Below are 16,159 nucleotides of genomic sequence, written 5' to 3' on the forward strand. Positions count from 1 at the left end.
ATTAGAAATTATCATGAAGATAAATTGGTCTTTTTAAGTTGTCGAAAAGATCAAATACAATGGCAGGGCTTTAAACATTTTAGATAAAATGACTTTTTGCTCAATTATATGATCAAATAAGAAAGAAAATCATACCTGACATTTGAATGTTTATTATTTTTCAATAAAACCTAATGAGTCAGAATTGGATTGCGATTAGGATTCATGATTTTTACAAAGGCTTAAAGAGAAGTAGAGTTTCCAGTTGCAAAGCCTTGTGTTGGTGTATGTGTTGGGGGTGCTGTATGCGTAGGTGCAGACGTGCACACATGCAGGTTGCCTAGCTCATCATGGTGGGTGTCAAATCACCAAATATTAAACTTTGTTATTAATGATAAATACAGCAAACAACAGCAGGTTAATATTTTTCAGGTTTTATCAAGTTAGAAGGCAATGAAATTCTAGTCAGAGAACAGAAGAAAAATTCAAAAAGAATTGAAGAGTTTGTGATAATTGAGAGGAAATAATTAAATGAGTTTCCATGGAAAATCAGGAATTTAAGCTTCTGGGAGCATAAGGGAGCGGGAGATGTAATCATCAGAAACCTAGCTATTCAACAGCTGGAGAAATGTGAAAAACAGGATGGTCAAATGCGAACTGAGGATTATAACAGACACCAATTGAATAGCAGTTTACAAATGATTTGGCAGGCAAAAAAATAAAGAGCCAAAGCTGACTGAAGCAAAATATCAAGAGATGGATTTCAGCCCCAAATAAAGAAATCTTAGTAAGGGACTCCTTTTACTTAGAATTAGAAAGGTTTTTTTTGTTTTGTTTTGTTTTGTTTTGTTTTGTTTTGTTTTGTTTTACAGATTCAGAAATAGAAACTGAAAGCCTGAAAGCTAAATGATTAATTTCTATTAGAATCATAAGTGAAATTGATCGATTAAGCGCCTGTAATCTGGGAGTCTCCAGTCTGTTTCTTTTCAGATATCAAGGTCTGGTGATTCTATTCACCAATATTGCTCTCATCTAGTCTTCTTTAACCATTATGTCACCATGTGGATCCAAACTACCAGCATTTCTCATACGGACAGAGCAAGAGTTCCCTAAACGGTATTCCCTTATCCACTTCTGCCTTCCTTCAATTTGTTCTCCAAACGTTCATGACAGAGGGGTGTTTCACGGTGCAAACTGGTACAACCAGAACCCACTGCTATCCAGAATGCATTGCCTTTGTGTGAATTTTTAAAGGACACTCTTCGAGACCATTTACTTTCCTGTCAAAAAATTGTCATAAAATACTTGTTAGAATAAGATATTTTATCACTGTCTACCAGGAAATCACCAAAATAAATATATACAGGTAGTGTGTCTACGTGTGAATAGACCTCACTTAAACGTAGTGCTTTCTCTCACTGTGCCTCATGCTCAGTCCCATCCATGTACAATGTGCAATGGCCCTGCATGTCTCTCCCATCAAGAAAACTTTCAATGACTTTGATTTTTTTTTCCCCTAGGCTAAAGGCAAGAAACCTATCATGTGTGTAAAGCTCTAGATTTGTTTCTGCTGGAGATATATTTTTCCACACTACCCTGCCCCTTCTTTGCTATCTCTCTCTCATCCTTCATTTCCCTTTCTTCCAGAAAGCCTGTCTCTGAGACAATGAGGGTCATCTTTTACCTAGAGTATCATAGTCTCTTATCCAATGCCTCACTTGGTAGAATGAAGACTCATGGGAGCAGATCCCATGCCAGACCTGTTCAGTGCCTTACAGTACAATACTTGACACAGTGGTGACACAGTGGTGTATGTGTGTGTGTGTGTGTGTGTGTGTGTATAGTATATACCATATATATGGTAGATGCTTAATATGTATCAGATGTGTAAATGAAAGTTGAGTAAAAAAAAAGAAAAAGTGCTACATAATATGTTTTACATTGTAAATGATAATTTCTCAATAGAAATAAAAGATTAAAATATCTGAAAGGTAATAAAAATTTTTAAGATAAAAATAATAAATTTCAGAGAAAGAAATAACATGAAATTAACATTTGGTAAATGAGAATTAAGGTATATGGTATGATTCTGTGTCTTTTTCCTGACCGAATTCCAAATTTATTGTCTTCCTTAAATTGAATTCTACCTTATAAAATACAAAAATTCTTCCTCACTTCTCCATGTAAATTTTACATGCTTCAAAATTGAATTGCTCAATTTTATTTCTTGTTTTATCAAATATATTTTTGTTAAAAGAAAATCTTAGGGATGCCTGAGTGGCTAAGTGGCTGAGTGTCTGCCTTTGGCTCCGGTTGTGATCTCAAGGTCCTGGGATGCGTTTCTCATTGGGCTTCTCCTGGGAAGCCTGCTTCTCCCTCTGCCTATGTCTCTGCCTCTCTGTGTCTCTCATGAATAAGTAAATTAAAAGTCTTTTAAAAAAGAAAATCTTGATAGTATCATAAATAAAATATTGCCTGTTGTAAGTTTTAAAGAGGGACAAATAAACAGGGTTGTATAGTCACTACTAGAAGCCTAGGATTTAAGTTTGAAAATATTTGTGTCTGTTTTTTCTCCTGTAAAGATTTCAGATAACCATATAATCAGATATGTATGTCTATTTTAAATGCCTCAGAGAGCAATAGCTCAATAGGCTCTTCCACCTTCATTGTAATAAAAGCAGTTTAAAAATACGTATGATTTCTTCTCCTTGCAACTTTAGGAAACACAGTAAGCAATGCATAAGTAAAATACAGTTGCTTATGTGTTGTACTGGGAACCAAAGAATCACCTGAAAGTCCTCACTCTATGGTCCATCTTTCATGTTGGAAAAAGCATAAAATGGTGCAGTTTGATTGGGAGAGGTTAGAAGCATAGCTCTGAAGCTCCCAAGAGTTTGGCCAGACCCACAGCTTTGTTTATCAAATCAACAGGAGAAGGTATCTGAAAAGAGAAGGGACTATATGGTATAGGGAATCCTTCAATTCAAAACAAATTGGGCTTTGCTTTCATTCCTTCAGTCAAATGAAGTATTGAAGAAAATTTGGTATATTTGGAAGACCTTCAGTTTCTAGTCTTTTCCAAGCTCTTCTACAAAGACTGTTGACAAGATTATTCTTTTCAAAGTGATGTTAAAATGTCTAGTGCCTAAGTCATTTTTACTAAAAAGCCAAAACAAAACAAAACAAAAACAATTATAATTAGGTGCACAACATTAACTTTTTACAGGTACTTCCGTCTGAAACATTGACTGCTAAAGGAATTAGAAAGCACATCGATATATTAATTGATAGCCTCTTTGGTATCTACACCTATGGACCAATGGATCACCTGGTTTAATTCTGGCTTGGCCATTGTCTATTTTGTAGCTCACCATAAATGTGACTCCTTTCAAAGGTTGTTGTTTGTTTTGGGTTTTTTTTTTTTTTTTAAGATTTTATTTATTTATTCATGATAGATACATAGAGGCAGAGACATAATAGACAGAAGGAAAAGCAGGCTCCCCAAAAGGAGCCCAATGTAGAACTTGATCTCGGACCCCAGGATCACACCCTGAGCTAAAGGCAGACACTCAACTGCTGAGCCACCCAGGCATCCCCTCCCTTCAAAGGCTTAAGTGTTTAGTTGACTCTCCTTCGCTCAAAGATATTTGAGTGACATTATGTCCAAATTTTATTTCTAGTACATTTTCCAGTCATCTTGTAGGATGATGTAGAGCAAACACGTTTTCAGGTGCTTTTATGAGGACCTTGGCTTTTTGTCCCCCTGCCTGAAAGCACTCTCCTCCATAATAGATAATTACTTAGTCTCCTTTAATAGGCTCAGCTTCACTGGAGACTCCAGGACAATCCTGCTAGTAGCAGAGAAATTAAAGCCGTTCAATGTGACACAATTTAGGGAAGATTTATTGAGCTCCTTCAAAAGACATAATAATTTACCCTAATCTCATGACAAAACTCTATACGTAAGTTTGTTTCCTTAACTGACCCTCTGCTATGGATTGAATGTTTATATCTCTCCAAAATCATTTGTTGAAGCCCTAACCCCAATATGTTGGTATTAGGAGGTGGGGACTTTGTGACATGCTTAGGAAATGAGAATGGACCCTTATGAATGAGATTAGTGACCTTATAAAACCACCTGAGGAAGTATCCTTGCCCCCCCCACCCCCGCTTTTAGAGGTTATAGGAAAAAGATGAAAAGTCTTAGAAGAAGTAGGCTCTCACCAGACCCATGGCACCATGATCTTGAACTTCCCATCCTCTAGAACTATGAGAAATAAATGTTTATTGTTTAATCCATCCAGTCTGATATTTTTGTTCATCCCAAATGGATTAAGATACTCTCCGATTTACAGTAACCAGGCCCCTATCTAAATCCCTGTTTGTATAACTGTGGTATCTATAACCTTGTACAACCTTTAGGGTATAAATTCTTACCAGACTGAGTCTTGCTTTTCCCAGTGACTAAAGACCTGCTTTTTAATCCCTGGCCTCAAAATAAAGTGCATCAGCAGGTGGGGGAATTGGGGAGATGTTGATCAAAAGGTAGAAAATTGCAGTTAGAAGGTGAATGAGTTCTAGAGATCTAATGCACAACATTGTGGTTATAGTTAGCAATTCTGTATAGCTGAAAGTTGCTACAAAAATAGATCTTAAGTGTTCTCATTCAAAAAAAAAGATAAATGATGTGATGGAAATGATAACACTACAGTGGTAATCGAATTGCAATATATAAGTGCATTAAATCAACACATTATATTCTTTAAACTTACACAATATTATGTATCAGTTATATCTCAAAAACAAAGAAATCCTAGACACACACACAAAGTATCCTTACTGAGGTCAGATCCTTTGCCATCCATCTATCTGCTTGGATTCACATTTGTTGCCTATCCTTCACTTCTCTTTGTCCATCTTTATTTCCATATAGGATCTCCCAACCTGGATCTCCTGCTAAGATTCCCAATCATAGGTTACCAGGGTAGCCTCTGGATTCTGTACTCCACCTGGCTGGAAACGTTACTGTCACCATCTCAATCTGGGCATATCTAGACACCAGGTCTCAGCCCCTCTCAATATGAGCTATTCTACGACCATAGAATCCTATTTGCTCCCATATGGAAAAGCCCTCTTCACTGGATTCAAATCATACCTTTGGTTTCCTGATTGGTATCACTCCTGTCCATATGCCCTTTTCTCCTCTCACATCCTCTCTCCATTGGCCCCCATAAATCTCCTTGTTCTTTTTTTCCCACATAACTGTAAGTTACTAATGCTTTCTCTCTGCTGGACACTGTACAATGCCTCACATGCATCATCTCACCTAATTTTCATGGTGTAGTTAGAGCTTTTATTTATATTTTGAAGAAATAATGAGGTAAGGTTTACAGTATTTGATGATTTGACCCATGATAAAGTGAAGAGCTGGGACTCAAAACCAGGTGTCTGACACCAGCACTCACATTTTTAATTAGTGGTGCTTGAGTCCCAACCCTTTGGAAAGATGCCCTCTTCTAACTGAAGGGATCCAGATTGAAGTCCAGCCAGAAAAGCCGGGTCTTGGAGGTGTAGTGGATTAGACACTTAATCAACTAAATCGAAAGAGAAACACACCTGGAAGAATCAGGCAAATTGGAAGGCCAACTAGAGAAATCAGTCACATCCAGGGAATTGCCCACAGAGCAAGTATGTGGCAGGTCTTCAAAGCCTCAGAGTCCAAAAGACAGAAATATCTTATTTTAAATACACTCAGTACATGATCCAAAGAGGTAGTGGTCTGTTTTACTTCTTGCAACTGGGAGATGAAGAAGGCAGAGCAGACAGGGTTTATAGATGTGTAGTAAAAGCCACGAAGCCCCAGGGAAGTGAAGACCTACAGGTGCCATTTAATCCCAATTAACAAAAGGGCAGGTGTTTTAAGCTCTCTTAAGAAACTTTTCCAAATTCCTCTTCTATCTGCAACAGATGGCACTCATCTCTGCTGAAATACCTCCACTGGAGAGAAATTCAGTAACCATCCAACTATTGAACAGAAAAGCTTATTAGAATATTCTTTAAATGCTGCTATAACTTTCATCAGTTAGCATTATTTGTTTCTCCTGGACCACATTTATGGCTGATTATCATTTTTTGTTACAATGCAGATGCATTCTTGGCATTAATCATTAATTTATATTTTTCTGAAAGTAACTTTTAACTTAAATAAATACAAGACTTTGATTATACCTGTTATTATGGTGATTTTTTCTTTCTTGGACTTACTCAGCATATCCATGTGTGGTCATTGCTATTACGGGTTCAGTTGTCTTCCCCAAAAATTCATATATTGAAGTCCTAATGCTCTGTACCTTAGAATGTGAGCTTATTTGGGAATAGAAGCATTGTAGATATAATTAGGTTACTAGAATAGGATAGGCCCGTGATTCAATATAACTGGTATGCTTATAACAAGGGGAAGTGTTGGCACAAAAAGCACAGAAAGAAAATAACATGTGAAGGTAAAGGCAAAGATTGGAGTGATGTTTCTACAAACCAAGGGATGCCAAAATGCCCAGCAAACCACCAAAGGGTAGGGAAAAGGCATGCGACAGATTCTTCCTCACAGTCCTCAGGAAAACCACCCCTACCAACACCCTAATCTCCTAAACTGTGAGACAACACATTTCTGTTTTTCAAGTCGGTCATTTGGTGGTATTTTGTTATGTTGGCCTCAGTAAAATAATATAATTGCTTTTACTTTGAATCTGTCATTTAATCTAAAACATTTCATAGGATTTCCACTCATAATTTATTCTAAACATAAGTTAAAAGCATAAAATTGGACTGTTTAAATGTTAACCTATCTGGGCATCTTACCAGCATGCTCTACACTTAGCCCATCATTAGCTCACTTACTCTTTGCTGTTTGATGTTGAAATTTTAGTAATATTTTAGAGGCCAAGAGATTAAAAAGTAACTTATAAGCTATACTCTTGGGAAAAGTTTTTAGCCTGAGCTTTCGGGATTCCAGGAGTTCTAAGATGTGATTTCAATTTGTATGGATATTCAAAAAGCTTAGGTGCATATACCTGCACCTTATGTTAAGAATGCACTAGATGACTCAAAATATCAAGTACCTTCCTTGGACTAAATTTCTACTACCTTTATACTTGTAAACAAATAAACACTTTTTGAGAATTTAAAAATTTCCAGGCATGACACTAAAAATAGCACATGCATTATCTTATTTAAATCTCATGAAAGTATCCCAGGAGGTAATGATTCTATTCATTGCCTTTGAGACATAAATTCACAAGAGATTAGACAAGTGAATGAAGTATGTTGTGCAAAGTTGTATTGCTAGTAGGTGATGGAATAAGAATTAAAATCTCTAACTACTGTGTGCAAGCCATTAACTATACGTGTCATTCTATGAACTGAGAAAGAGACTCATTGCTTCAGCAACTTAATAGTCACACAATTAATTAGCTGGGACTTTCTCCTTTACAAAATAAATACAGAGGGCGGCCCCAGTGGCGCAGCAGTTTGGCACCGCCTGCAGCCTGGGGTGTGATCCTGGAGACCCGGGATCGAGTCCCACATCAGGCTCCCTGCATGGAGCCTGCTTCTCCCTCTGCCTGTGTCTCTGCCTCTCTCTGTGTCTATAAATAAATAAATAAAATCTTTAAAAAAATGAATACAGAAGTGACACTTACCTTCTAAGATTACTGCATAGATTAAACAAAATATTTGGAAATTAAGTACACAGTGCATGGTAAATAGAAAACTGTTATTTTTGTTACTTAGTAAATGTAGTTGACTTAGTAGACAAAATCTTTTGTAACATCAAAAAAATAGTAAAATGGATGAAAAACTTTGGGGAAAAAAATGTTCCTGAATATAATCTAGAAGAAGTAATACACTTTGCTTCCTAGCCTTACTTATACTTTGACAAATTTATTTCCTGGGGAAAAAAAAAGTATGATAAATTTGTTTCAAAATTTAATACTCAAAGGAAAAATATATACAGGAGCATTTACATACACATATATGTATACACATATACAATCAAATATATATACGTATTATTTTATGAAAGGTTCTTGGAATTGTATTAAAAGGGACTCCCAATGAGACAGTTCATGATATAATATATTTGTAATAGGTTGAGGTGGCACAACAAAAAGAACCTGAGAAAACAGACCTGGATACTTGGAGAACTAGGATGAGAAACAGTATCCTCTTCCTGCATCTATTCTTTGCCATGAAAGACCCTACAATCACCAAATTTTAGACAAATTCAAAGTTCCTTGTCTATGTGTACTTTCATTTTCTTAAACTAGCAAGTCTGTCAAATTGACATTTCAGAAATAGATATTATTTTGTATTTTAAGACAACTAAAACCACCAAGTGTATTTTTAATTTTTACAATCTTTGCCACCACCCAGGTCTTGTCACCTATTCAGCCTCGTTCAGTCATTCTAAAAATCAGAGTCATCAGACTAACCATCTTGTGGTCCAGGTGCTGGGGGTGGTTTAATAACCAGAAAGAATTTTTCTATGACAAAGTTATTGATTTATTAATAATTAACTTGAAAATAACTAGCCTGGCAGAAACTGACAACTTTAATGTTAATTTATTTGGCTTCTTTTCTATATCCTGACTCTTCCTTCAATTCAACAACTGGTACGCAAAAAATATACTTTCCCGTATTTTTTTTAACTTCATTGTTTACAAAAGACAGGATACTTATGAACACTATCTTCTTTTGTTAAGCATTTTTAGAACTTTTTAACAGCATGTTCCTTATAAAAGGAAGAATAGTTGAAATTATTGTTTGGGAAATCTCTTGGGTAATTCTTCCCCCCTAGCTCTCTGGGCCCCCCACGGAGTGAGAATAAAAGGAGCAAAGCTGTGAGGCATACTAAAATTCAAAGAACAAATTTAAAGAATGGACCTATTTTTTCCAGGTTAGTGTTCTCAATAATTGCACTTAGTAGAGGCTGGAATAGCCTAATTGCACTTTCATTTTTGCCCACGTAATTACCTTAACTGAACTCAAATCTGCTATGTTTATAGTCCCAGCATCATCATTAAGCTAAAATTTGAACATTCTATCTTATCCCGAAAATTTCCAATTAAGCCCTTTTGGAGCTTTCCACTGAATGCCAGCACTAATTCCTTTCTGTAAAAGATCAAGGGTGCCAGGATGTCACACCAGAGAGAGGCAAACAGTCAGCTCATTAACAAGATTGATGAACTATACTAGTAGTTCTTACTGATGTGAGTATCTCAACTTGGTCTGTAGTCACATCCTAGGAGATGGGATGGGAGATCTGGGAGGTCATGTCTCATTAAAAATAAGTTTATATGGACAGTTCAAAATGGAAGGCTCTTACGAACTTAACTTTGAAATGATGCCAAATCTTAAGAAATAGACAAATGTAGTTAAGTGCTCTTCTGTTTAAATAGTTCATCTACTGATAAAAGTAACGCCATGAAAGCTCTTCTAACCTCTTTGGTTTCACCTCAGTGGGAAATAAAATATGAAATCTAGTTGCTTTCACTTTTCTCCTTTCTCTTTATCACTAAGTTAAGATTCTGTTGTCTCTAAAACTGGAGTTAAATATGGAACATACATCAGTCTACCTGCTAATTTTTTCATCAGTAATGCCGTAAGCACAGATTAGGAGGTTCTGTAGTTTTATGTTTTTTTATGAATTTAGAATATGGGCCTTTTATTTTTCTTAAAGATTTTGTTTATTCATGGGAGACACACAGAGAGAGAGGCAGAGACACAGGCAGAAGGAGAAGCAGGCTCCCTGCAGGGAGCCTGTTGCAGGACTTGATCCCAGGACCCCAGGATCACAACCTGAACCAAAGGCAGATGCTCAACCACTGAGCCATCCAGGCATCCTGAGTATGGGCCTTTTAAATATATAATTGGCCAGAAGCATTGTCACTGTTTAAACATGGTTACTCAAAAGAGCTATGTAGACAAAAAAAGCAAAGCAAGGTAAGAGTGTATTGTTGAGGCCACAAAGTTGTCATCGAAGGAATCTCATTGTCAGCCCTGCACTAAAGCTGGCCATTCCCTCTTTGATTCATCACACATGAGATACTTGCCCAAAAACTAAATTTTTTTAGGGAACACAGCATTGAATAAACCCAGTAAGACAGGCTAACTCTAATGAATTAGTAGGTTGAAGTAGAATGAAAATGTATCTATTTTTAGCTACTGGAACACTGACATCCACTCTCGATGTACTCAATATACTGTGGAAATGGAATCTGCCTTTGAAGTCTTCCTTGGTCAGTGCAGGCCCCAAACAAATGAAGGAAGATAGTCTTCCTATCCAATATTCCTATCCATATTCCAAATGAAGGAATATTTATTTAATATCATGGTAAAACTTGAAATTAAAAAAAAAAATTCTTGGGATCCCTGGGTGGCGCAGCGGTTTTGCGCCTGCCTTTGGCCCAGGGCGCGATCCTGGAGACCCGGGATCGATTCCCACGTCGGGCTCCCGGTGCATGGAGCCTGCTTCTCCCTCTGCCTGTGTCTCTGCCTCTCTCTCTCTCTCTGTGACTATCATAAATAAAAAAAAAAAAAAAAAAAAAAAATTCTTACTACACAACTGAGGATATAATTCTGCTGAAAATTCTATGCCTACCCTGAATAGAAATCAATTAATCCTTTCTAAATTCGCACTTTAATCTTTCCTTTTCCACAGAGACAGTGTCTCTCTGTTTACAACTTTCTTTTTTTTCCCTTCTTAGGAAAGTTTACAATGAACTTGATGTAGTCACAAAATGTTCTTTTAACTTTGATCATCTTTTCAAGAGACACTGGGAATCAGGTACTTCCAGTTAGTCAAAGATAGACAAATTTCTTAAAATAAGTCACACTTCAGATCCCATCCATATCATATCTTTCTATTTTAACTTTACTTCCAAATTATGGAGACATCTTAATTCATCTTTATGTAATGACTACAAGAAGCATTATACATTGAATTCTTCCAGGGCATGGAGGGGAAAGACATTCATAATCTTCCCCTGTCTCTCTAATCAATGGCATAATTACATGTCTTAACCGTTGTTAAAGATGGAGGGGGGTATGCAGAACAAAGTTAGCCACGTACTGATGAAGAGAGTAAGGGGTGAGAAATGTAGTACTCTTAAAACATTCTTTATTCTAAAGATAAAGAAGGAGAAAAGATCTATTAGTATTATGCTAAACAAAATAAGTCAGAGAAAGGCAAATACCACATGATTTCACTCATATGTGGTATTTAAGAAACAAACAAAAAAGAATATGGGTGGGAAGAGAGGCAAACCAAGAAATTGAAACAATAGAGAAGACATCTAAAGTGATGGTTATTGGAGGGGAGGTCAGAGGGGATGGGCTAAAGGGGTGATAGGGATTAAGGAGTGCACCTGCTGTGATGAGCACTGGGTGTTGTATGTAAGTGATGAAACATTAAATTCTAAATGGAATTAACTAAATTTAGTTAACTAAATTAACTATTAACTAAATGGAATTTAGCTCCATTAACTAAATGGAATTTAAATAAAAACTTGGGGGGATAAAAGAAATTAATATATACACATAATGCTATTCACTAATGAGTTGGGGTTTTTTAAGAGTTGAAATTAAAAGCTGTCCCAGGTAGGGACGCCAGTGTGGCTCAGTGGTTGAGCATCTGCCTTCCGCTTGGGGGGTGGGGGGGTCCTGGAGTTCCAGGATCAAGTCCCACATCGGGCTCCCTGCATGGAGCCTGCTTCTCCCTCTGCTTCTGTCTCTGCCTCTCTCTCTCTCTCTCTCTGTGTCTCTCATGAATAAATAAATAAAATCTTAAAAAAAAAAAAAAGCTGCCCTAGGTAAATCTCAAAGTAAGCTGGGATTTAAGATGATGGAGTACTCAAAGTAATTCTCTAGCTTTTATTTCCTGCCATTCTTATCCATCCTCTTTCATTCAGCCACATGAAAACACTCACCATTACATAATTTTGCTCATGGAATACCACTTCTCACATATTAAGGCACAAAGTGTTTTACATTTATTTGTTTGTGCCTTTATTTTTTATAATAACAAACCTGGTCTTAACTCCCCTTTTTTATCATGTACTAGATTATTATAATTCTCTGAGTCTCATTTTTCTGTGTACTTGTAAAACTGAATTAAATAATACCTCACTTGGATGTAACAGAATAGAAATTCCACATGTAGCCATATAGAACATGCTGAAAAATAAATTTAAAAAATAATGAAAGAAGAGGAATCATTATAAATATGTACAAGGAAAAAATTAGGATATGGATTTAAACCATACTCCAAAATCCATTTCCAGTGGTTCTGGTTCATCTTCTCTACCTGATGGGGACTGTAGTTGGGCAGATAATTGTGGAGCAAAGGAAGTTAGCTCTTCTGCCATAATTATAGTTTACTGGGAAGGAAATAATATTTCAGATTCCCAATGCCCCTATCAATACAAATTAATCCAAAAATAAATTAATCCCACATCTCTTCTGACATCACAGATGTCAAAATTTGTTTCTATTGATAGAACACTTGACCACTTGGGTATTATTTAAAAAAATGATTCTAAGAACAACACATATTTTATCAGATACTTGTGAAATTACAGTGCCTATAAAAACATATCCTCCCAGCAGAGCCAGTTGGACTTTGCAGTAAGATGGACCTGAGCTTGAGTCCTTATTATACTGCTGTTTAGCTATATGGCTTGGATAAGTTGCATAACCGTTTTTTAGATCTATTCATCCATAAGAATTGATTAAATAATGACTAATCCATATGAAAATGTTGCTCTGAGCACTTAATGAGGTGATCACATGAAGGGCTCCATACAGTGGTTGCTTCGTGTTCTGCGTAAACTAGGAGTGATTATACTAGTTGTTCATGCTACAGTGGTGATTATTGTTATCACTCTTCTGTCACCGCGTGTCTTCACATGTTCCTTCTTCCTGTAATATCCTCCTCCTCTCCTCTTTCTGCTGTGCTTCTAGTAATTCTATCATGTGTTTACCCCTCTACCCTCAGTGTTTAACATAATGCTTGATACCAAGGAAGGACTCAGTACATTTCTGATTGAAGAATAAATGAATAAAAAAAGCAAGAGAATTAGTGGCAATGAGATTGAATAAGTTCTTGATAAAGATGAGTGGCCCTTAAGCTTATTCTCATAAAGTATGGGTGAGCACAGTTTTTCTGTAGAAGGCCAAAGAGTAAATATTTTAAGTTTTGTCATCCATAAGGTCTCTATCAACTATTGAAGTCTGCCATTGTAGCATGAAAGCAGCCATCGACCATACGTAAGCCAACAAGCATGGCTGTGTTCCAATAAAATGTTATTTATGAAAAAAAAATTTTTTAAATGTTATTTATGGAACTGGAACTTAAATTTCATATACTTGTTGTCCTATGTCATAAAGTTTATTCTTTTGCAACTTTTGTTCGACCATTTAAAAATGTAAAAATCAGTCTTAGCTCACAGGCCACAGAAAAGTAGGGAGTGGCTGGATTTGACCTGCCAGCCTTTGGGCTAAAAATATAACATATTATCAAAACTGGGGAAGTGTTATAGCTTTTTAATCATTGCCCATTAGGCCCCATTATAAGGATAGGAAAAGGATGTCTTTGGAACTCTTCATTTCCATGACAACATTAGAGGGTCTCTCTTGGGAGATGTTGCACATGAACTTAGACTTAATTCTTGTAAAATTCCTCAGTTTCTTCTTTGAGGCAGTAATGTTGAGAAACAACTTGAGTTTTAGAGCTTGAGTTTTAATCTCTCCTCTGTAGCCTCAGGGAAGCCATCTGAAGGCTTAGTTTTTCATGTGGAAAATGAGCATAATTCTTCTTCTTTGTTGTTGCTGTTATTAGAAAATATATAATATCCTGCCATCTGATAGATACTCAATACATTTTAGCAACAATTGCACTTAAGTTTTAGTGTTTGGAAACTATTATTTCTCAAACAAGTTCTACTTTCTCCTGCTATTTCCAAGCTATCTGGGAATTTTACCCCTCACCCAGTGTCCTTATAGCCACAGGTAGGATTATTAAAATGGTCATACTTTTCTTGTTCTTACTACTAGAAAGGGAAACTGGAAAGAATGAAAAGATAAATCTTGACTCAACATCACCACTTTTCCATGCAACCCAAGTACAACCAAATTTTTGGATTATAATGTCTAAATTATAAATTTGGGTAGAGTATACATTTCATTTGCTTTGTCCCATGCCATATCCATAGCCCCTAGAACAGTATCTTGCACAAAATGGGCTGGAAAGCTATTTGCTCAATGAATAGAGGGCCTTAGGCAGAGATTGCAAGTTTCATACAAACTGAACTTATCCTTTCTTGAGTTTGCACTGTGATTCTGAGTGCTAATAATTATCTGAAAACAGATAATTGTGTTCTTTCTCAAGAACACTTGAGATAGGTGCTTTTCTTCTATGGAAAAAAAAAAAGAAGGAGGGGGCTCTATTACTAATTAGGACGTGAAAATTCATATGACAACATGATTTGAAGCTAAGTTGTAGCGATTTGTGTTAGCAGGCTCATGCTGAACTATGGGACTGCAGTAGAAATACATCAAGCTTTCTGGGGGGACTAGAGGAAGCCTCTCTGCTTGCAAAGCAGAAAAGAGTAGCCCAATTCAAAGGTGGAGGGTGAGAAGTTAGGCAAATTGCAGTTTTCCCGGGTGTTGAGCCCTCTGCTTCATGCCCATGCAGCATTATGGAAGATGGCAAGATCTCAGCAGAGGAATACATATCCATGCCAGAAAACCTGGCAGTGGTCCCAGAGTGCTCAGGCACGATGGCAGCCACTGACTGAGTGGTGAAGTTAAGGTCCCTAAAATAGTTTTTAACTCCCCTAAAGTGCTTGACAGGTAGTTGGGAACTATATTAGTAAAAATAATCCCAGCTACTCTAACAAATTACAGAATGTATGTGTGTATGTGTGTGTGCTCTCTTACATGCTCAAATGTATTTCCTGTATACCCAACTACCAGTGGTTGGTTTTCATTCGCATCAAGTCCAAATAGGTGTTTGTCATTAAGGAGATGGCTCTCCTTCAGGCTCCCAGGTGCCCTTCTTTTTGGCCTCCATCATCTTCTACACTGCCTTCTATATTCTTCTAGAGTAAGTGGATGGGAAAGGATATGCAGAATTATATGAGAAGGTTTTAGGTTGTGTTCACCTAAAGATGAAGATTTGCACGTACATGGGTTTGTTTTGTTGTTGTTGTTGTTGTTGTTGTTTTTAGAAGTGCTCTCAATAACACCTGTATGGGAAGTAAGTAGGTCAGGGAGGAAGGGAACTACAATCAGTTGCCAAGACAACTTACCTGATGCCACAGAGAGATCAGGAGCTAGAATGGTCCATCTGAGCAATTCCAAATTGGATCTCTGCTTTCAGCCAAAATGGAGTAATGGGGACTGAATTTGCTTTTGCTCCTTAAACAATTAGACAATCAGTAAAAATAAATGAAACAAGAATTTAAAGGCATTGGACAACAGCTGTATTTTTCTGTCTTCGTAATTTGAAACATTGGACAATAGCATAAAACAGCAATGCTTTAATTTCAAAGGAGCTAAGAAGCGACATCCAGAAAATGCATGTCCAAGAAGAAAATAAAATGAATTTGATAAATAGCTAGCCAGTCTCTCCTAAAAGAACCAATATTTAACTGCTCTACCACATAGCAGGATGGGAAGAAAAGCACATTATTTTGTTCTATTCTAAGAATAGGAATGCTTACGGCTGGGTTTTGAGTTGCTCACATTGCAGTGATAAAACTTACCAGATCTTTAAAAAAAAAAAAAAAAAAAAGCTTATAGTTGAATATAAAGAAAGGCCTTGTTTTGGTTGTTGTTACTGTTTTGTTTTGTTTTGTTTTGTTTTGTTTTGCTTTTTGGTTGTTTGTGTGTTTTGGGTGGAAAACAGGTTAGGCATGGGTTCAACATTTGCATAAATGGTAGGGTAGAGATAAAAGAATGTCAGCAAAGAATCTAACAGTGGCAAGAATTAGGATTCAGAAAATTACTCTAATTATAATACCCCCTACACACACACACACACACTCATACCCACAAATCCACAGAATTATTGGAGAAGAAATTGAACTTTCCAGAAGATATGAAATAAGTTTTAAATTCATCT

This window comes from Canis lupus, chromosome 16 (genome assembly GCF_003254725.2).
Source record: "Canis lupus dingo isolate Sandy chromosome 16, ASM325472v2, whole genome shotgun sequence".
Lineage (NCBI taxonomy): Eukaryota > Metazoa > Chordata > Mammalia > Carnivora > Canidae > Canis > Canis lupus.